Genomic DNA, 21,940 nt, shown 5'->3' on the forward strand with positions numbered 1-21,940 from the left:
GTATGCTCTCTATCTCTCCCTGTTGCACGACAGTGCACACGGGACGGCACCGCGTACCCATTGCACATTTCAACGAGTGCTGACGACCACTACTACAAAGCTAAATCACGGAGGACGCAACAGAATCGTTAAACATTCCTGTAATACAAACATCTTTGCTAAAAAATGAGAGAGCCTTGAGTTTCGTCTCATGCAATGCCTTGTGTGGTTTGCTGTTCTTCTGTATTCGCCGCTTAGTCGAATTTATTTCATTTCTGTCGCGGATTCCTGGCTTTCGCTTACGAACTTCAGAAGCTGCGGCATAGAAATATGTAACCGATTCGCATTTTTGTCTCTAATTAAAGTGACGATAAGTTTATCTGCAAACGTATATTGGAATATTCAACACTGTCAGGAGTTTGGTATTTGATATCTTTGGCAGCATGCCCAAACAGTACAGTCTATGCATGCCAGTGCGACATATTGCATCGGTACGGAGGCCCGTTCGCTGACGAAGTAGCTTCCTGCCTGCAGTGTTACTCTACTAGTGCAGGTGAGACACGGAGCATATCTCGAGCAGCTTCGTAAGTTAATATTCTATATTACAACACAATACACATATATATAATTTGAACTGGTAATGGAAATTACGGGAAAACGGCTGAACGAATTTTAATAAATGACCCCTCATTTTGAAGCTTGGAACTCAACGTTTTTCAGAAAAATAGTAGTTTTCAGTGAAATGTCAATTTTTCAACATAATTTTTCTATTTTCCAAAATCCATCTGTCGTCAGTTTTGAGAACTAGCTAATTGCATTTCAGAATAAAACAACAAAATACACACTACAGTAAACAACATTACACGAAGGCCATGATCTGCAAGAATGCTGACATATTTAGAGCTGAAATTAAATTGGTAAATTATTTTTTAGTAAGTTAAGTTTTTACTTAACTTACTAAAAATAATTTACAGGTTCGATCCTGTGGTGTGTAATTTTCTGGGCACAGCTGTGTATTGGATATTAAAAACTACAAAACTTGAGGTAGTTTGATGACATTACCATTAGAAATGAAATATGATTGTAGTTAATGCCATGATGTGACTATTTTTCATTAATTATACATATTAATGCTATATTGATGATATGAAAGTGAAACGTTTTGGGGTTATGTAAGTAGATGTAGAGAATAACTTAAATTAGATTTTGATTTCTATATTTTACTGAGTGGCGGCTATATAATATATATATATAGTATATGTTACTCAAAGCTATAAAACTTACGTAAGATAATAATATTATTAAAATCAAATATTTTTATAGTTATTAATCAAGTGGGGTTGGGTCTTTTTCATATATTTAATGGCGGTGTGGTGTAGATATTTATATGCATGGTTCTCTTGAGTATTGGCTCGAGAGGGAGTATCTTTCATTATCATGGAAGCAAATAACTTTCAGAATGTCTAGTATTCTTCATTGAAAATAAATCTGAAAAATGTTTATTTGAGCGTCTAATGAACTTAGTTTGCATCATTTGCTGCACAAGCCACTAGTATATATAATAATACAGACAGACAGATTTGCAAGTTTTCAGTGATTATACTTCTATTTTGCCCTCTTACATACAAAATGATACACTTAAATATAAGATTTTCATAGTGTTCAACATATAGTAGTGTGGAGTTTCGAATTCTGCACCACGTCATAGTTGGAGATGTTTTGTTATTTAACGACGCTGTATCAACTACTAGGTTATTTAGCGTCGATGGAACTGATAGTGAGATGGTAGGCCTATTTGGCGAGGTGAGGCCGAAGATTCGCCATACATTACCTGACATTCGCCTTACGGTCGGGGAAAATCTCGGAAAAAACCCAACTAGGTAATCAGTCCAAACGGGAATCGAACCCACTCCGGATCGGCTGGCAAACGCCTTAGTCGACTGTGCTACCCTGGTGACTTCAGAAAAATCCAGTGATTCTGAGTTAACGATGAAATCTGACAAAGTCTTCAGATAGAATTGCCCCCTTGTCTAGTGTTAAAATCATGAATCTCAGACCTAAATTAGAGGCAAAATACTAATTAATATTATATTATAATGTTTCTTCACATAGCTACAATAAAAGTGAAGGCATAGCCAGTATATGTGAAACCCAGGAAACCTAGGGAAAACTTAACCAGGTAAATGGAATTCGAACCCACACCCGGGCGCGTAAGTCGTTGAATTGGAGTTTTTAAGTGCTAGCATAGTCTAGTATATACAGTCACGAAGCTTGTGTTGATGAGGGTACTAGGAACAATAGACTGTGCAGATTCTATTTCGCATTGTCTGTGATAAGGCGATAGTAGCGATCCTAGTGGTTAGCAAGTATCTATGGATGCATATTTCCTAAGTATTGAGCTTAATGACTATATATACTAGACTGTGGTGCTAGTGTAATGCAGAATTAGCGACATCATCTACTTAAATTTAAAAAAAGTATGTACAACTAGAGCCTATAGAAAAGATCATGTTTGGTTGCAGTGTAGAAAATAGCAACATATGAATTGTTCAATAATGATAATAACAATAACAATAATAATATAAATAATAATAATAATAATAATAATAATAATAATAATAATAATAATAATAATATAGGAAACATAAACCTTCAATTAAAAATATTCAGCACAAAGTATGATTGATACAATAACACAGAATGATTACAAATTGAGATGTAATAATAATGCCAACATTTTGTATCAAAAATCGCCCTTCCTATATTTAGCATTAAAAATATTCCATATTAACATAGGTAATGACACAAGGATTTGAGTTTACCGATAAAATTACTAACTTCAGTTGAGAGTAAATTTACCTACGGAAAACTCTCAGCGAATTTGAGAAAATCGCTATGGTTTCGTATAATGTCTATACAGGAATTAAGGTAAATTAATTAGGATAAATAAATACACTCTTCTATATGATTTAAATGCCTCTAATTAACGGAATGAAATGAGCTATGAATAACATTCAATCCCACAATAATAATAATAATAATAATAATAATAATAATAATAATAATAATAATAATAATAACAACAATAATAATAATAATAATGATTAATGAATTAAAAGTGAATTAACTATTAAGATCACAAGCAAATAATTTTTTTTGTGAAATCCAGTTAATACACCGTGTTCCGCTTAGAGGGATCGAGAAATAAGTGATGATTTTAAGTGTAAATAATGGTTTATTAAAATATATTTTTATATAACTTGATGTAAAAACTCTCAGAGTTTCGGTGGATGCTCAATGCAACTCGATGTGTGCGCCTTGACTTGCTCTGCAAACATCTAAACGGTATTCAACCTTCCGCCAAGTGTTCTGTAGTATTTGTGGAGTCACTAGCGCAGCTGCATTTGTGATGATGCGTTGCCTCAGTTCCTGCAAACTGTTAGCTCTGCCTCTTTGATACATGGCATCCTTCATAAAGCCCCAAGAAAAAAATCCAAGGTGGTCAGATCGGGTGACCTGGGTGGCCAGACAAGGGGTCCTCGTCTTCCGATCCACCTATCGGGAAATTTTCCATCCAAGAACTCAAGTACCCGTTGAAGATCAAGGGGTGGAGCAACATCCTGCTGAAAAACCAATCCTGGAAGAAGTTGGTCAACAACAAAATTTTGAATTTCCTGTGACTGTAGCCTCTACGAAGAAAAAGAAAAAGAAGACGAATGGTCAAATGAGGGGTTCTTCTGCTAGCTACAGCACGCACTAAATTTTCTGTTGTGGTGTCCACATGTTTACCATAGCGTGTTCACCTACAAAATGGCGCCAGACTTATTTTAGTGCCCTAGCAAAAACAAACGAAAGTTAAAAATGCAGCTGTTTTCAAACATTGTTGTATAAACTTGGACAGTTTTTCTATCTTGTCAAAAGTAAATCACAAAGATATTTTCATCTGGTTTTAAGTGGTGAGCATTTATTTCTCGATTCCTCTAAGCGGGACACGGTATATTACTATTTATCCATCTGTATGTGAGTAATGCCAAGCTTGTATTAACTTTCTATAGTTTCGCATGTATTGTGCACACGTCTGTTTCGCGTCCGTGTCAAAGCAGAATTAATATATATTTTTTTTTAAATACAGAGTGTCCAACATGGATCCCCAACATTTGAAACACATAGAGTTAAAGGAAAAATTGTTTAAAAATAATACTGTGCATGAAAATGATTGTAAAACTCACAAAGTTTTCAGTTCAGTGTTCTCAGTGGAGAAAATCAGTCCAATAATGTGATTGTCCAGAAGATTAATTTTTGGACTACCACGCACATGCTCTTGCGCTTTTCGGGGATTTTCGGAGCTCCAAATTCGCACATTGTGGCAATTGACTTGAAATATGGAAGACGGTCTAATATAAATGATACTCGGAGGAAATTAAACACAGAATAAATATGGGAAATGCCTGTTATTATTCGGTTGAAAAACTTTTATCATCCAGTCTGCTGTCGAAAAATCTGAAAGTTAGAATTTATAAAACAGTTATATTACCGGTTGTTCTGTATGGTTGTGAAACTTGGACTCTCACTTTGAGAGAGGGACAGAGACTACGGGTGTTTGAGAATAAGATTCTTAGGAAAATATTTGGGGCTAAGAGGGATGAAGTTACAGGAGAATGGAGAAAGTTACACAACACAGAACTGCACGCATTGTATTCTTCACCTGACATAATTAGGAACATTAAATCCAGACATTTGAGATGGGCAGGGCATGTAGCACGTATGGGCGAATCCAGAAATGCATATAGAGTGTTAGTTGGGAGGCCGGAGGGGAAAAAGACCTTTATGGAGGCCGAGACGTAGATGGGAAGATAATATTAAAATGGATTTCAGGGAGGTGAGATATGATGGTAGAGAATGGATTAATCTTCCTCAGGATAGGGACCAATGGCGGGCTTATGTGAGGGCGGCAATGAACCTCCTGGTTCCTTAAAAGCTAATAAGTAAGTAAGTATGGAAGATGGTCTGTTCTGAAAGCATTATGCGCGACAAAAAAAAAAAATTGTCATCAGCTATACGATCCAGCATATCGATTGCAAAGTCCACACCTGTGGAGTAACGGTCAGGGCGTCTGGCCGCGAAACCAGGTGGCCCGGGTTCGATTTCCGGTCGGGACAAGTTACCTGGTTGAGGTTTTTTCCGGGGTTTTCCCTCAACCCAATACGAGCAAATGCTGGGTAACTTTCGGTGCTGGACCCCGGACTCATTTCACCGGCATTATCACCTTCATTTCATTCAGACGCTAAATAACCTTAGATGTTGATACAGCGTCGTAAAATAACCCAATAAAATAAAAAAAATAAAATGAATAAATCGATTGCAAATTATTCTCGCTTTGGTCGGTGGTCGGGTTTGATTTGCTGTAAAATCTATACCTTGTAGGCGTGAAAATGAAATCGTTGGTGAAGAATTTTGTATACTGTTGATCGTTTCATTCAAGGTTTTCTCGCCGCTTGTCTGATTCACTTTTTTTAACTTCTTTCAAACGATCTCCGCACATTTTCAACAGCCTCTTCCGGGATAACGGGATACCCGCCTCCGTGCCCTTTCAACACACTACCGTTGGCCAAAAACTTACTACACCACTCCTTAACCCTTAAATTGGCAAAGTATCCTATAGGATACAACAGGTTAACAGGCTATATGCTATAATTTTAATAGAACAATAGAAAAAAAATGGTAGAAAAATTAAAATTTCACAATACTATAATATTGCACAACATATAAAATATGGACATTGCGATAGTTGTTTTCTTTACAGTCCGACACGGTTTAATAAACTAGTGTGAGAAATGAAGTTTGCCAAGTTAAGGGTTAATAGTCTTGTCATCGGATCCTTAATGCACTCATGACGGAAGTTTCTTTGCACGTGAATAACTGATTTTGTCTCTACATACCATTTATTTATGGAGATTAATTTTATCATCTCTGTTTTTTAATACCGATGTCGGCGGAAATTGTTGAAGATTGATTTGTACTCTTGGCGGAGATTAATGGAAATTTTGGAAAATACAATTATTTTGGAATTGGAGTATTAACTCAGTAGAATAAATATGGGAAATGCGTGTTATTTATTATTCGGTTAAGAAGCTTTCATCATCTAGTCTGCTGTCAAAAAATCTGAAAGTTAGAATTTATAAAACAGTTATATTACCGGTTGTTCTGTATGGTTGTGAAACTTGGACTCTCACTCTGAGAGAGGAATATAGGTTAAGAGTGTTTGAGAATAAGGTGCTTAGGAAAATATTTGGGGCTAAGCGGGATGAAGTTACAGGAGAATGGAGAAAGTTACACAACGCAGAACTGCACGCATTGTATTCTTCACCTGACATAATTAGGAACATTAAATCCAGACGTTTGAGATGGGCAGGGCATGTAGCACGTATGGGCGAATCAAGAAATGCATATAGAGTGTTAGTTGGGAGACCAGAGGGGAAAAAGACCTTTGGGGAGGCCGAGACGTAGATGGGAGGTTAATATTAAAATGGATTTGAGGGAGGTGGGATATGATGATAGAGATTGGATTAATCTTGCATAGGGACCGATGGCGGGCTTATGTGAGGGCGGCAATGAACCTTCGGGTTCCTTAAAAGCCATTTGTAAGTAAGTAAGTATTAACTCAGTGTGAATATTACTTTGCAAATAATTAACAATAAATGTTCGTTGGATTCTGGTAAAAGTGCGGTATGGCTAATAGACAATATTAATTGTTAGATTGAGACTGTATTTAACACACATTGTATATATTTATTTACACTGCAAGTGGACAAGCACCCGGTGGCAGTGGTACAAACAATATAAACAATACACATTACAATTATACAATACATAATACAATTTAGATACACAATACAATAAGAATACACAATACAATTATCACAAAAATTACAATTAATAATAATTAATAAAATAACCTAATTAATAAGTGAACCTAATTTTACATTTCAACCTACATATGTAAAGGCCCTACATAAGTTTCACATTGGTACGGATAATAATCTTTCACTTTACTCTCATTTCACTCACTGCACTGGCACTATGAGACATTTCACTGACACTATATAACACATTTCACTGACACTATAGAACACATTTCATTGACACTATAAATTATCACTGATCGAAACTATTCACTACACCATAAAACCATAACTTCACTGACTCATCACGCTTCACTGATACAACAGTTCAAATAAGACAAACAATTACACCCTTATTCATACTTATAAACAAAACTACATTTAAACTAAACTTACAATTCAAACCAAGGGAGTAACTAGTCAAGCTAAATAAAGAACTCGTCAAGCTAAATAAAAACTCATCATTAAAAACGAAAAAAACTTGCAGCCCTCAAATTAACACTTTCAAATTATTAGTGAAACGTTGAATTCTCCGTCTCTTGAGTTCACTGACGTAATCAGAACATCTGGAATACCTTGTAATATAGCCTACTTGGAGATATATAACAAATTCAAGTGAAAAAAAAAATCCGAAAAAAAAACTCAGAATATGAAATCGACCCTCCCAAGTACTAACATTGTAACTCATTTTTTACATTTTTCAGGAGATGAAAATGAAGTTTTAAAATGATCCTGTAAATTAGTGTATACAAAAATGTAGAGTAACAATAAGATTCTACATACAATTGGGAAGGTTTAGAGCTATACAATGATAGTACTGGGAGAAAAAGAAACAATTTAAGACCATATAAACTAGGACAACTCAAAACCATAAACAATTAAGTTACAATGTTAGTACTTGGGAGGGTCGAAATTCGCTATACAACGACGCAATAGTGATTTAGTAATTCGCGAATTTGTTCAGATTTCGCTATTAGAACTCTACGTATTTCGCGATTTGTCACGATTGTTTTATCCACATATTATTAATCAGAATCACTCAATTCGTAAAGATTAGTAAAAATTTACTGTATATCTACTATGTCGTGATTTTCGCGATCTCCATAAATAACCCGGCCCTGAAGATGGGCATGCTTGCTAGTAGTCGCCATTTTATAAATGATTCATTGTTGCAGTGTTACTATGGCCCTGGCACATACTACGGAATTGTTACATAAACTTTTTGAGTCTGCGACTATTTTCCGGCCAGAATTTCAACTATACATTCTCACATTAAATTAAAAATAAACTTTCAAATGTTGGAGGTAATGGTAGGCGTGCTGTATATTGAAATATTTCCCCTGGATTGTAACAAGCTCTTAGGACTATGTTATGTATACTATATATCAGACATCGAAAAACATCACAAATTCATGGCGCGATATAAATACTACCCGCTACACACAAAGTGAAACCAGGGGTGGGGAGCATCGATCGCAATAAGTTAGGCAGCAGAGGCAGTTTGTGATCGTCACTATCTTCCGTGTTCATAACAAAGAAATAATAAAAGAAGGAATGAATAGGCCTATCTTTTTAGGATTATAATATTATTTTCAATTGCATTATTTTATTTTTTGATTACAATATTTCCATTCGGTAAAATCTCAAAATTAGGGGCTGCCTCATAAGTACTCACTGTCAATTGTGCACGAAGATTGTTAAGTGTGCCCTTTTTGATTTCAATATGTTTAATTTGGAAAAAAAATTATTCACAAATATATGTAGAACCGAACATAGCTGCGATTGCGGAAGCAAATGATCTAAGACGTGGGTATTTCGAGGAGTCAATATTTTTAAATACATATAAACCAACAAAACCATATGATTGCTTTTCACAAAGGTGTCATATTGGAGATCAGCAACCTCAAACTGGACGGAGTTACACAACAATAGACCAACTGAAATTTTGAAAAAATTGAGGCATTTGCATAAATCTGTTTTTGGCTGGATTATTTAACTCGAGGAAAACAAAGAATGCGATATCTGCATTTTCCTGTTTTTACTCGTATAAGCAAAATTCGTTTATTGCATAAAATTAATTTTATTTATTTATTTACTTTATCTATCTATCTATCTATCTATCTATCTATCTATCTATCTATCTATCTATCTATCTATCTATCTATCTATCTATCTATCTATCTATCTATCTATCTATCTATCTATCTATCTATCTATCTATCTATCTATCTATCTATCTATCTATCTATCTATCTACCTACCTACCTACCTACCTACCTACCTACCTACCTACCTACCTACCTACCTACCTACCTACCTACCTACCTACCTACCTACCTACCTACCTACCTACCTACCTACCTATCTATCTATCTATCTATCTATCTATCCATCTATCCACCTACCTACCTACCTATTTATTTTGCTTTGCAATACTAAATCAACTGCTGGTTTGTTATTAAAAATCGGTTAGCCCATTTTTAGTATTATTTGTGCTATTTTTGTAATAGTATGGATGTTACAATACTTCTTGCATAAAATGTTCAATAAAAATCAGATTAATTTCAACGGTCAGTATCTCGAAAACAGATTTTTGGCGGTTGGTCTCTTATTGCATAACTCCGTCCAATTGTAAGTTTTGTCGTACCTTAAAAGGATTTGCAAGTAGAGGGAAATCATTTTCCATTTGTTTAAAATCACAAAACCTTCTATCTCCAAATTATGAAAGTAATGTTTCCAGGTCATAGCAGTATTTATCAATTTATTTAATCAGAAACATTTGAAAGTGACTTCAGACAAGAAAAAGGATTAAACACATTTTCTTTCAATTGCACTTTTCAAACATTTATCATCATGGAAACAGATTTGACCGCGTCACACATACATGTATTTATTCACACTGCAATGATCAACTATGTTCTGATTACGTCCTTGAAATCGGCTGTTCAATTTGTTCAACTGTTCAGAAATATCTGTTATGAACGTCAAATCACTATTCAGATAGTACTGGATAATAGAATTAGCCACTACTGACAGTACAGACAACGCTAGAGGAAGGGTTTCAGCGCGGAGAGGGGTGTTGTCACGAAACGCAATTTTGCGATGCTTGCTGTATATGCAGACTCCCCGTGTATGGGAATCGATTCGTTGACGTTCACATTCAGATGTAGTATAAGCATTTTCCCATGGCAACGTCAGTGTAATTCCTTTTCCACCAAATCCTTTCCTTTTTTATTAGTGTATGTCGAATACTGTTCTCCAACCAGGAGATCAACCGTGAAAGGAATGTGCTTACTATTGCGTCATCTATTGGAGAGAAGTAGATAGATAATATTATCGTTATAACGTCAGTTTAAAAACCATGCGCTCTCCTGCATATGTTATTTCCTATATGGAGGGATTAAAAGACTAGGAGATTAACAATGATCTAATTTTGTTACTAGGGTAGTATAAATATGTGTGTAACAATGTTATTGTTTGTGCTGTGAGAGCGAGCCAATAGAGATACGAGTACCCACGTGTGTGACCTTATGACATCAACATTCATTCACAGCATTACCGCGCTCCGTTTCATTCCGCAAAGACTTTCTCGTGGTTGGAGCACAGTATAGACGTTACTTGTCAAGGCAAAACCTCCAGTTGTATTTATTCGGTTTATTTCGCGAACAGGATAATAAATAATTAATATAACTCATATTAGTATTAAATGAGATATTTAATTTACTGATCTAGTATAATATCCATTGGTTAGCTTGGCCTAAATGTGGATATGGAGAAGAATGAAACGTGTGAAGTGGACAGATAAAATAAGAAATGAAACTGTACTGGAAAGAGTGGTTGAAGAGAGAATGATGCTGAAACTGACCAGAAAGAGGAAAAGGAATTGGTTACGTCACCGACAGTGAAGAAACTGCCTACTGAAGGATGCACTGCAAGGAATGGTGAACGGGAGAAGAATTCTGGGCAGAAAAATATATCAGTTGATAGACATCAAGAATCATATGAGGAGAAAAAGAGAAAGGCGGAAAATAGGAAATATTGGAGAATGCTGGATTTGCAATGAAAGACCCGCCCTTGGGCAGAACACTGAATTAATCAGCATGGCCTACTGTAGATTACTCTTAGAAAAAAGGTGAATATATTTATTTACACAAACTTGTGTCACTCGGTTGCTAAGTTCTTTTGTGTTAATTGGTCTTAAATTTGTAATTAAATTATGAATTTCTTAATGGGAAGCTTTACCGAATCTTCTTTAGTCTTCCGGCATTGTAAAACATTATTTTAGATATAACCAGCTACAGCCTTCTTTTTTTTTTTTTTTTTAGTAGGTTATTTTACGAAGCTTTATCAACATCTTAGGTTATTCAGCGTCTGAATGAGATGAAGGTAATAATGCCGGTGAAATGAGTCCGGGATCCAGCACCGAAAGTTACCCAGCATTTGCTTATATTGGGTCGAGGGAAAGCCCCGGAAAAAACCTCAACCAGGTAACTTGCCCCGGCCGGGAATCGAACCCGGGCCACCTGGTTTCGCGGCCAGACGCGCTAACCGTTACTTCACAGGTGTGGACCGCGATAGCCTTCTAAATTGTCTACGTAGGAGTAAACAATTTTCAAGCAGTAGCAACATAACAAAATTTAAATTAAATCTAATATTTAGTAATGCCTAAGAATACTTGTGCGGTGGCTGTGTGGTCAAATCTTTACCCTGCAGGCGATCCGGGTTCGAGTCCCGGTGAAGCCTGGGATTTTTCATTGAAAAATCTATACTGACACTTGTGGTAAACAAGGTCATAAGTTGGATTTTTCTCGAATTTCTCCCGTTTTCCCATAGCTTGAGGATTAGCGCAATAGATCTTGAAATGTCGCAGTGCTGGGTCATAGTGCCCCCTCCCGAAATTCCATTTCTTCCATTTCAATGTCTAAGAATGAACCATAACCAGTTCAACAATGTCGTAATGCTGCGATAGTTTTGTTTCAGTCGCAGTCCAGATTAATGAGCCCACTTCTGAATCCACAAAGACGTTGGTGCAGCAACATGGTACAAGAAAATCGAGATTGAGGTGAGTTCCTGAACAGTCATGTCATCCGACACACTAGATTTTACGATGGCTGATTTCTATAATTCTTTATACAGGGTGATTCACTTGTCCTCAGTTTTATGCAATCCTGGATTTTATAGCATTCCCTCGAAATAGTGACATCTATTTCAAGGAGATTTCAACGCAAGGTTAAGTGTAAAACGTCTGTATATCTAATGGTGGACAGTGAGTGAGTGCACAAATAGACGCTCCTGGCTTGGTGGTGATTTTCGGTGGTGTTGTAAAAAGCGGCATTAATAAAACAGTGTTTTATTGTGAATTATACAGGGACATCATTTTATTTTTACTTCAATTTTTATTGTACCTGAGTTTTTGAATGTACTTCACTCCCACCCCTTCTACTAATGAAGTTCAACCATCCTCCACACAGATCCAAGACCCCATATACAGACATAGTAGCCTTACGGTCATAGTAAACAGTACGTTCCAAAAATATGTTTGCGTTTTCCAGTGAGCTTTCAATATTGCATCATTTTCGCACAGGTACTGTCGTCCATTTGCCTACGTCGTATCCCGGTTTCCTCCACCAGCTTTTATTCGCCAGCTAGTGGCTGGGCTGTCTTAACTCTTTTCTGAGAACATTAATTTTTGTTAGGAATTGGACGTCTACGTAATATTATACAACTGTTTAAAATAATTTAAATATAAGGGCCTCGTTAAGTAATTAACTGTCACGTGATTTCCTCCCTTTCTACGACCCTACGACATAACCACTTGCACGGACAGTAGATAGTATGTCTGAGTAATTTTATCTTTTCGGATCGGGCAGAAGTGAAGATTGAATTTACAGTACGTAAGGTAATCTTTCATATAGTAGGTACAGAATTATTTCAACGTGAGTTACTAGTACGAAGGACGAAACTGATAATTGGGATTAGGTACAATAGTTTATCTTAGTGCGATAATATGCACATTAGAACTGAAGCCTATATCGAAATGAACGGCCACCATTTTCAAAATGTGTTTAAATATCCATATTATGGTTATTTTTCAATTTAACTTCATTCTCTATAGTGTACGCTAATGTGCTGTAGACGGTATAATATACAATGCATAATGAATATGTCCGAATGAATAGATCAGTTCGTGAGTAAAAACACTCATTGTTAATACTGTACTGTATTTTGATTAAACAAAAACCTAATGAAAATCATCAAACTCAAAATCGCGATATTTCCTAGTTTAAGTAAATGGATGAACTACTTTTCTTCCCTCCTATACCTAGTAAAGTGATTTGTTTGTATATTACGCCAGTATCATCGAACTCCAGTCGTGGAAGGAGGTAGCAAACAGTGTTGATCCAAAGGTAGAGCCAGGTTAATATTAAAAATGTTAGTAAAAATAAAATGATGTCCCTGTACGTTAATTTCTGTTTATTCGTGTTTGAAAGTGATAGGTATGCCTTCGAAAGGTAATAAAAGTGAAGACATTGAATCGAATGTTCAACGTGTGATGAAGAGTCGTTCCTCGCCATGTTGCAAGACACCGGCACGCTGCAGATTCTTGCCAACTTAATCCGAGACGCTGTGGTGTCGGAGCTGCAGGAGACGATCGACATGAATACAGAGGTGATTAATAACTTGAAAACCACTATTGAACAGAGGGGCAAAGAAATATCTGATCTCGCGAATAAGATCGACGATCTAGAACAATATCAGAGGCGTCAGTGCATCCGGATTTTCGGCATACCGGAAGAAAGTGGGGAAAACACAGATGAGATTGCTGTGGAGCTGGCCAGAAACATCGGTGTAGATGTGCAGGTGACGGACATCGATAGAGGGCACCGGATAGGCTGTATAAATGTTGACAAACCTTGGCCCATTATTGTGAAATTTTGTAGTTATACAAAAAGAGCGAAGTCTTCTTACTTACTTACTTAGGCCTACTTACTTACTTGCTTGCTTTTAAGGAACCCGGAGGTTCATTGCTGCCTTCACATAAGCCCGCCATTGGTCCCTATCCTGAGCAAGATTAATCCATTCTCTATCATCATAACCCACCTCCCTCAAATCCATTTTAATATTATCTTCCCATCTACGTCTCGGCCTCCCTAAAGAGCGAAGTCTTCTAATAAGAAAAAATTAAAAGGTTCAGGAATGGTTATTAGAGAGGATTTAACTAAAGTTAGGCACGGGTTGCTGCAGGAAGCAATTAGCAAGTATGGCATAGCTAATTTCTGGACTTTAGACGGGGTCATCTTTTTCAAAGTTGGTGCTACGAAGCATAGAGTGACATGTGCAGTAGAATGGAGTTAAGAATGTGAAGTTTATGAAATCAAAATGTAATACCAGGGAAAAGTTGTGGGGTGATATCATAAAGAATAATGCAAAATATATTTTCTCTAGATTAATATTTAGAGGTGCCTCAAGAGCAACATATTTTGAAATTTTTTAAAATTTTGAGGTTCAGATTTTTTAGCGAGAGAATGTTTTCCTGTGATTTAGTCTGAACAGGATACCAGTAACATGTTAAAAAAAATACATGTTGAAAGATTCGACATATTTTTGGTGCCCTGTTGTTTCATCTTGAAGTGGCACAAAAACCTCAATTTATAATAAAATTGAGAATAATCACAAAACTCTTAGGTATGATATAATTAAAATAATATAATTAATGGAAATTCATTCTTCTTATGTTGCAGGGTATTTAAATCAGAATATCTCTAATTAATACAAGAAATCTGACCTTATACCTTGTATTCGCAATGAACCCATCACAATTACCTACCTATCATGACGTAATGAAATATTATCTATTAGTCAAAAATGAATTAAAACCTGACTTTAGGCCTAAATCAAAAGAATTTACTGTTTGAGAGATTTCAGAAAGAGTTGCTATCAAAACTAAGGAAATCCAGGTAAAGGCATAAATTCCGAAAGTCAGTCATACAAGAATATTACAACTGATTCGTGCTTACCGTGATCAATACGCAAACTGGATAAATCGCAATATGGCGAACGCCAGTAGGGGAAGTTATCCCCACCCACATGAAATGTGCACTCGACACAACACTCGCCTATCACGTAGAGTGTCTGGTGAGCTAGTAGGGGAAAAGTGGAAGGGATCGTGGGCGGAGCTTCTACGTTCGCTATATTGCGATTTGCCCGCAAACTTAATGAAGCCTTGTAAGAAACGACATAATGACAACTAAAATGACAACATTGCAAAATTCAAAGAAGAAACAAACTATTTGATATGTGCAGTTGCAAATGCAAAAAAAAAAATTAATACTGTAGGCCTAATTGTGATAAAGACCGTCGTGTTCCAAAACAACAAAGAATGTTTTACTAGAGCAAAGAACAGAAAGAAAGATGATAATTGGACCTGTTGATTTAGTTACCACTCAGAAAGAAATGAAAAAGAAAACAAGAATAAATTCTAACCAAAAAGAAAATAAATGGGTTGAAATGGAATTTTTGTCATATTTTATGTAAAATACTATATACTTTGTCCCTTTGGATCCCCTAAAAATACTGTATACTGCAACCCCAATTTAGAGTCTTTCAAATAAAGTTTAAATACGTAATTTTACAACAATTCATTAGCTATGTAATGAAAAACAAAATAACAGAACAAATATGAAAAGAGGCAAAAAAACGATAATTTTAAGAACTTCAAAGCCCTTGGGGCACCTCAAAAATTAAATATAGAAACTCCATATTTTTTTCATTCCTAAATTAAGTGAAATACAAATTTTTGCAACTATTACATTTAAAAAACAGATAACAAAACAAATTCATGTATAGATTCACTCCACCCTAATGTGCAGCAGACTTAAATTTTTAAGTCAAGGGCAAAAAAACAATGCTACTTGCCTGTAATATGCAAATTACCATACTCATACTGTATATTTAGATTATTTTCATTATATTACTTATCCAGTATCAAAACTTACAACAAAAAGGTAGAAGTGGTGTATTTTGGACTAATAGTGTAATATCCTTAGAGTTGGTAGAAGTGGACCCTAGTCAAACGGAAGCTCTGACAGCCTCTGACAACGACACCGACCTTCACAATAATTCTCCTCCCCTAGCAGTAACAACTTGCCCCAGCAGACTGCAGATATCTTACGTGCAAAGCGGCAATGCCCTTCGAGTCGCACACGTAAACGCTCAAAACATTCTAACGCACGTAGACGACTTCTACGCCATATTTTTCCTACCAAACTTGCACGCCGTCTTAACCTCTGAGTTCTGGCTTCAGCCATCTTCACCCTCTTCCCTAATTCACTTCGACGGATACAACCTACTTTGCAACGATCGCGGGGAGGTGGTGTTGCAGCCTTCATTAGGTCTGATCTCGAGCCCAAAGTTATTCACCAATCCCCCGGCGAATATTCCTCTCGCCCTGAATTTCTTTTCGAAGAAATACCAGTTAGTTTTTAGAAATGTTTGCTATGTGTTACTTACCAGCCTCCGAAGGTTATTTTTTTAGCTGACCTGGTGGCATCCCTAAAGAACCTATTGCCATATTAGGGTAAACTGTATAGTGATTGACCACTTAAGCTAATGAATAATAAAACAATGAAATAGCGGAAAACAGTGGTAACTTATTGAGAGAATTTTAAAGGCATTGGGTCAAGTGAAGATTCAGAAACAAATCAAAATCAATAAACAAAAGAAAAAATAAAATTTTAATGCAAAGATAAATTAAATAAACACAACAAGTCCACTTTTACAGTTATTGACCGTCTACTGCACAGTTATTGACCACACGCTTATTAGTGATTGACCGTCTACTGCACAGTTATTGAATACTCATTTATTAGTGATTGAACAACACATTTTCACAATTTTCACTTTTTTCTTGTCTGTTTCGTTTCTCTTCTTCTGATCTTTTTCATTAAGAACTATTCGCCGCCGGCGTAGCTCTGTCGGCAAAGGTGTTTGCCTGCCGATCCGAAGTTTCGTTCGGGCGCGGGTTCAATTCCCGCTTAGGCTGATTACCTGGTTGGGTTTTTCCGAGGTTTTGCCCAACCGTAAGGCAAATTTCAGGTAATCTATGACGAATCCTCGGCCTCATCTCGCCAAATACCATCTCGCTATCATCAATCCCATCGACGCTAAATAACCTCGTAGTTGATACAGTGTCGTTAAATAACAAATTTAAAAAAAATAAGAAAAGAACTCTTCTCGCTGCCTTTTCTTTCATTTCTTATTCGCTTCCCTTCTTCTCTTGCCTCTTCTTCCATTTTTCTCTTTTGTGCCTTATCAGAAGCAAGTGTGTGTCATTTCTCTGATGTTATTACAAATGGCTTCACCCAGCACTGGACGAGGACCAAAGAACACTTTTCCTTCAACGGGATATTTGTTTCTGGACGCTAAGGTTGCTTTTAGGACACCAAACTTCTTGGCAGCTTCATTTAAATCAAATCCACTGCGGACAGGTTCTGTAGCGTTTCGTAAAGCTTCCCCTGTATAATGCACTTTACCTGGCTTAGGCATTATAATTTAGTATCAGTCCTGTAAAAATCCCCATCATTTAACCGATAACATATATAGAATTGAAGCACACTGGTCATTATTCTAACAAATAATTTATGAACGACCAATCACTGTAGTTTGCGGACATACACTTTATAGTGATTGACCACGGGGCATTTTTATGTCATATAAAAACTTTTACAAAATAATATTCTCACACTGTGAGTGTAAAAATGAGCACCAGAATTTATGTATCCTTTGCAGAATAAATAAATTATTGCGTGCATTATTCTTAGCAATTTCTCTAGTTACTTACACTTGTTTAAGTTCAGTTGCATTTCCAATCGATTTCAGTCCTCTCAGACAACAGACACTAACTCAGTGGGATGAACAGCGACAACTAACCACAAATAAGGGTTGTTACTAGAGGTATATGCAGCAAAAAGTGAAATCACGATCGTGGTTTATTCACAATATACTTGAAAAAAGGAACCGGTCAATCACCGTATACTGGTCAATAACTACCTAGTTTACCCTATAAACACGTAACCGTCATGGGTGACTTTAATACAAATCGAATTGCCACCGACTCAATACAGACGACACAACTAAAGACAATGTTCCATGCTTGTAATATGACTATCCTTCCACTTGAATCCACTTACTACACCGCCTACTCAGAAACGCTCCTTGAATTAATCCCTTACTGCATAGGACAGTTTGCACATATCGGTTTTATATTCAAATAACTTAAGTAGTTCTATATTTCTCAACTGATGTCACATATGGTCAAATCCAGTTACTGACAATGTGCCATATCTGTCCCAGTATGCAGTTTGAAATATTATATCCTTATATTATAAGTTATATAAATATAAAACCGGTATGTGCCATATCTGTCCCAGAATGCGGTAAGGGGTTAATCATCACTAGAGAGCGGAATTTTAGGCTCTAAAAAGTGGCATTTTAGGCGCCTAAAATAAGCTCTTAAATTCCTTTATTTAGGCTGTATAAAATGAAAAATGGGCTTTTTTGTTTAAAAATGTCACTAATATAAGATTCAACATTTATTTAATGCGAAATGTTGAATCTTATATTAGTGACATTGTTCCATTATCGGGCCCATACTTTTCAATATATTCATTAATGACCTCCCGTTTCGCTATATTCACGGCAGAAGTAGTCATCTATATATCTATGCAGACGACACTGCCCTCTTGGCGATGGGCAAAACCTATAGATTAGCGTCCCGTAGATTGCAGTCGATCTTAGATCACCTCCAGCCGTGGTTCCACGACTGGAGAATCAAGGTCAATGTAGAGAAATGTCAGGCCATACTCTTTTCACTAAGAGCGAGGCTCGAAGACATACCACCACCACCCACACTTTTCGGACAAGAAATGCCGTGGATGAACCAAATTAAATATTTAGGGATCATTATGGACTCTCATCTCACCTTCCGAGATCACATCCAATCCCTTCTTCGTAAGGCCAACGGGCTGATAGTTGGACACTATCTCATTCTGGCGGCCTTAACTCCTGACAACCTAGGGGTAGGACTTACCATGTATAAGGCCCTCATTCGCTCTGTCATTACCTATTCCGCACCCGCATGGGGGTTTGCGGCAGTGTCCCATCTCCGTAAATTCCAAGTTATCCAAAACCAGGTGATTCTCGAGAAGAAAGTTCCATGATGAACTAGAGTTGCCAACCATAGACGAGTTCATTGCTCGACTGGCTAGGAAACTGTATGCGGAAGCTCGTGCTAACCCCAACCCGCTCATATCTGGCCTCGGCCAGTATGATCCTAGGTTACGGCGTAGACACCAGACAGGACCATTAGCTATACTATTGAGACAGGAGGACAGGGAGGCTGGCGTTACTCCCAGGTTTTGGTAGCCACGACTCAACTCCATGAGACTCCTTGGATAGTGCAACCGCTTTAAAATGACCTTGTCTTAACTGGGCTTAACAAAATCCCTCCCTAACAATATCTACTTTTGTTGATCGATGGAACTATCACAGAGCCAATGGGCTAGTATATATCCATCGATTCATAGAGTCATTCTACCTAAGAGCCAACTGGCTAGTCTCTGATATTGAGGCAACTCATCCTGCCTAAGGTTTTTCCGTGGTTTTCCTAAGGCGCTAAGACAAATGTCGGGATGAGCCCTAAAATAAATGGGCCACGGACCTGCATTCATATCCCCATGAATCTCCCTAATTACTCTAAATTAATTAATAATTACATCTCTCCCCTCTCTTCGTAATTGAGTCACCATAAAGCCAAATGGCTGGTCTCTAAATTGAGACGATTCAACAAGGCTCATGACAACAATCACCTCCTACATAATAGCCAAATTGGTTAGTCTCTTATATATATGAGACAACTCATCCTGCCTAAGGTATTCCGTGGTTTTCCTAAGGCGTAAGACAAATGTCGGGATGAGCCCTATAAGAAATGGGCCACGGACCTATATGTCCTTCCCCATATATATTCCCCTTTTCTAAACGACGTATGCCCTAGTTCAGAACCTATAATTTGTCTATTAAATGTACGAGGTCAACCAATTAGTCGCAATTTGAAAGGACAGGGACCTATCAAATTGCAGATTTAGATTTCGCGGCGCTTCTTCCGACGGCCTTCACATGCCTTGTCATCGAGCAACAGATGACAGCGTCTCGCCATCCTAACGGCAAACACCAGCCATCTCCTCCTCGCCCCGTCCCGTGATCACTTGATCAAATCTCCGTCCCCCTCGTGTATGTTGTACCTAAGAGGTTACGTCCAATTTCGGCTTCCCCTTCAAAATTCTCTAGAGCTCCTTCAGTGGAGCAGCGTAACCCGGAGTGAGACTAGTGGCCAACAGGCTTGGAGCTCACATATTTAGTTTTGTACAGCACCCAACCCCTTGCAAGGACGCGTTTTGCGTACCTTTTAAATTTGTCCTCCCAATTCTCTTTCGATTTTTCGATTTTTTCGAATGCGAAATTCTAGGATTAAAAGAAACTTCCACACGTTTCACAAGGGTACACATGCACTCACAAAATGAAGACATTCTGTATTTAAGTTAGCGTTTTTCATTCACAAATCACATTTCCATAGTTTGCTTCACAGTAGATGATCAGCACCTATGATGGCTATTGTGTCGCTCACTGCTGTACTTACAAATGGTGAGAAAAAAGGAAGGGGTTGTTATCTGTCTTGGAATGTAAGAGAATGCTTATTCGGGTACAACCCAGCGAGTTTGTGTGAAATTGCTGACAAACAGAGGAAGATATAATAATAATAATAATAATAATAATAATAATAATAATAATAATAATAATAATAATAATAATAATTTGTCCCGCAGGCGTTCTTTTACATGCCACGCACAATTAAATGCCATTGACCTGGGCCGGGATCGAACCCGCAACCTCGAGCACAGAAGGCCAGCGCTATACCGACTACGCTACTCAGGCCGACTGAAAGTTGGAATTTTAGGATTGAAAGATTGTAAGAATGAGAAGGGGTGGCCCGGAGGTACTTCTCTATTGTGTTGTTCACTGCTAGGAAGGAGTTGTTATCCGTTTTGGAATGTAAACGGTACAGGATTTTTTAGGAAAATAGTAAATAGTTACGAAAAATGACGCGAAAAATTTAAAAAAGCTTAAAAAGAGGCACTAACGTCGAAATAGGCATTTTAGGCACTATAAAACCCCTTTATTTATACCTACATTTCCATGAAAAAAGTCGACCTGGTTGGCAAGTTGGTATAGCGCTGGCCTTCTATGCCCAAGATTGCGAGTTCGATCCCGGGCCAGGTCGATGGCATTTAAGTGTGCTTAAATGTGACAGGCTCATGTCAGTAGATTTACTGGCATGTAAAAGAATTCCTGCGGGACAAAATTCCGGCACATCCGGCGACGCTGATATAACCTCTGCAGTTGCGAGCGTCGTTAAATAAAACATAAGATTAACACGCATGAAAAATGTAAATATTAAATCTCAAGCCTGTATGTATCAAGGAAAAAAATAGGTTTTTGCCTAAATTCCGCTCTCTAATCATCACCAACAATCCTGCCAAAGTTCTCTCACATGGACAGCTACCTGCGTCTGGAATATCTTCCCACGACATAATATAGGGTAATATACGCTTTGCAGTGTCCCAAATTAACGTCCAAAATAATTACTTATAGAGACCTAGTTTCTCGTGTTGCATACGTTTAGGGATTTTATATAAATTTTTGCAACCTATTCGAGCCTAAAAAATCCGAGATCTATTCACTGATTGCGATGTAACTATTGAAAATTGATAAATTCTTAATAAGTTAATAAATAAAACTACAAGGAATGTAACAGAATGATAAATGGGTTATAATAGTGGCAGTGAAATTAATAGCCAATGGTTATAATCGCTGCAAAGATCAATGAAGAGTAAGCAAAGCAGTGAAATGGAAATGGTAGTGCTTAAGGGCGTAGATTTCAATCATCTTGGGTTAGGCAATTTCCATGGGTGTTACATGAACGATTTTATTTTCTGTACAATATG

The 21,940-nt window shown here is 37.1% G+C and overlaps 1 protein-coding gene across 2 annotated transcripts in view; it reads left to right on the plus strand.

Annotated features, from left to right (window-relative positions):
* The first annotated feature begins 276 nt into the window (after window positions 1-276).
* Window positions 277-21,940, plus strand: part of LOC138696809 (leucine-rich repeat-containing protein 15-like) — a 39,964-nt gene continuing 18,300 nt past the window's right edge. The window contains exons 1-2 of one of the 2 annotated variants that reach the window (XM_069822229.1): window positions 277-532; window positions 11,851-11,943. The gene's annotated coding sequence lies outside the window, so the exon portion shown is untranslated. The remainder of the gene's footprint in view (window positions 533-11,850; window positions 11,944-21,940) is intronic. The other variant, XM_069822230.1, reaches the window with a different exon arrangement.

The sequence above is a fragment of the Periplaneta americana genome, chromosome 3 (genome assembly GCF_040183065.1).
Source record: "Periplaneta americana isolate PAMFEO1 chromosome 3, P.americana_PAMFEO1_priV1, whole genome shotgun sequence".
Taxonomy (NCBI): Eukaryota; Metazoa; Arthropoda; class Insecta; order Blattodea; family Blattidae; genus Periplaneta; species Periplaneta americana.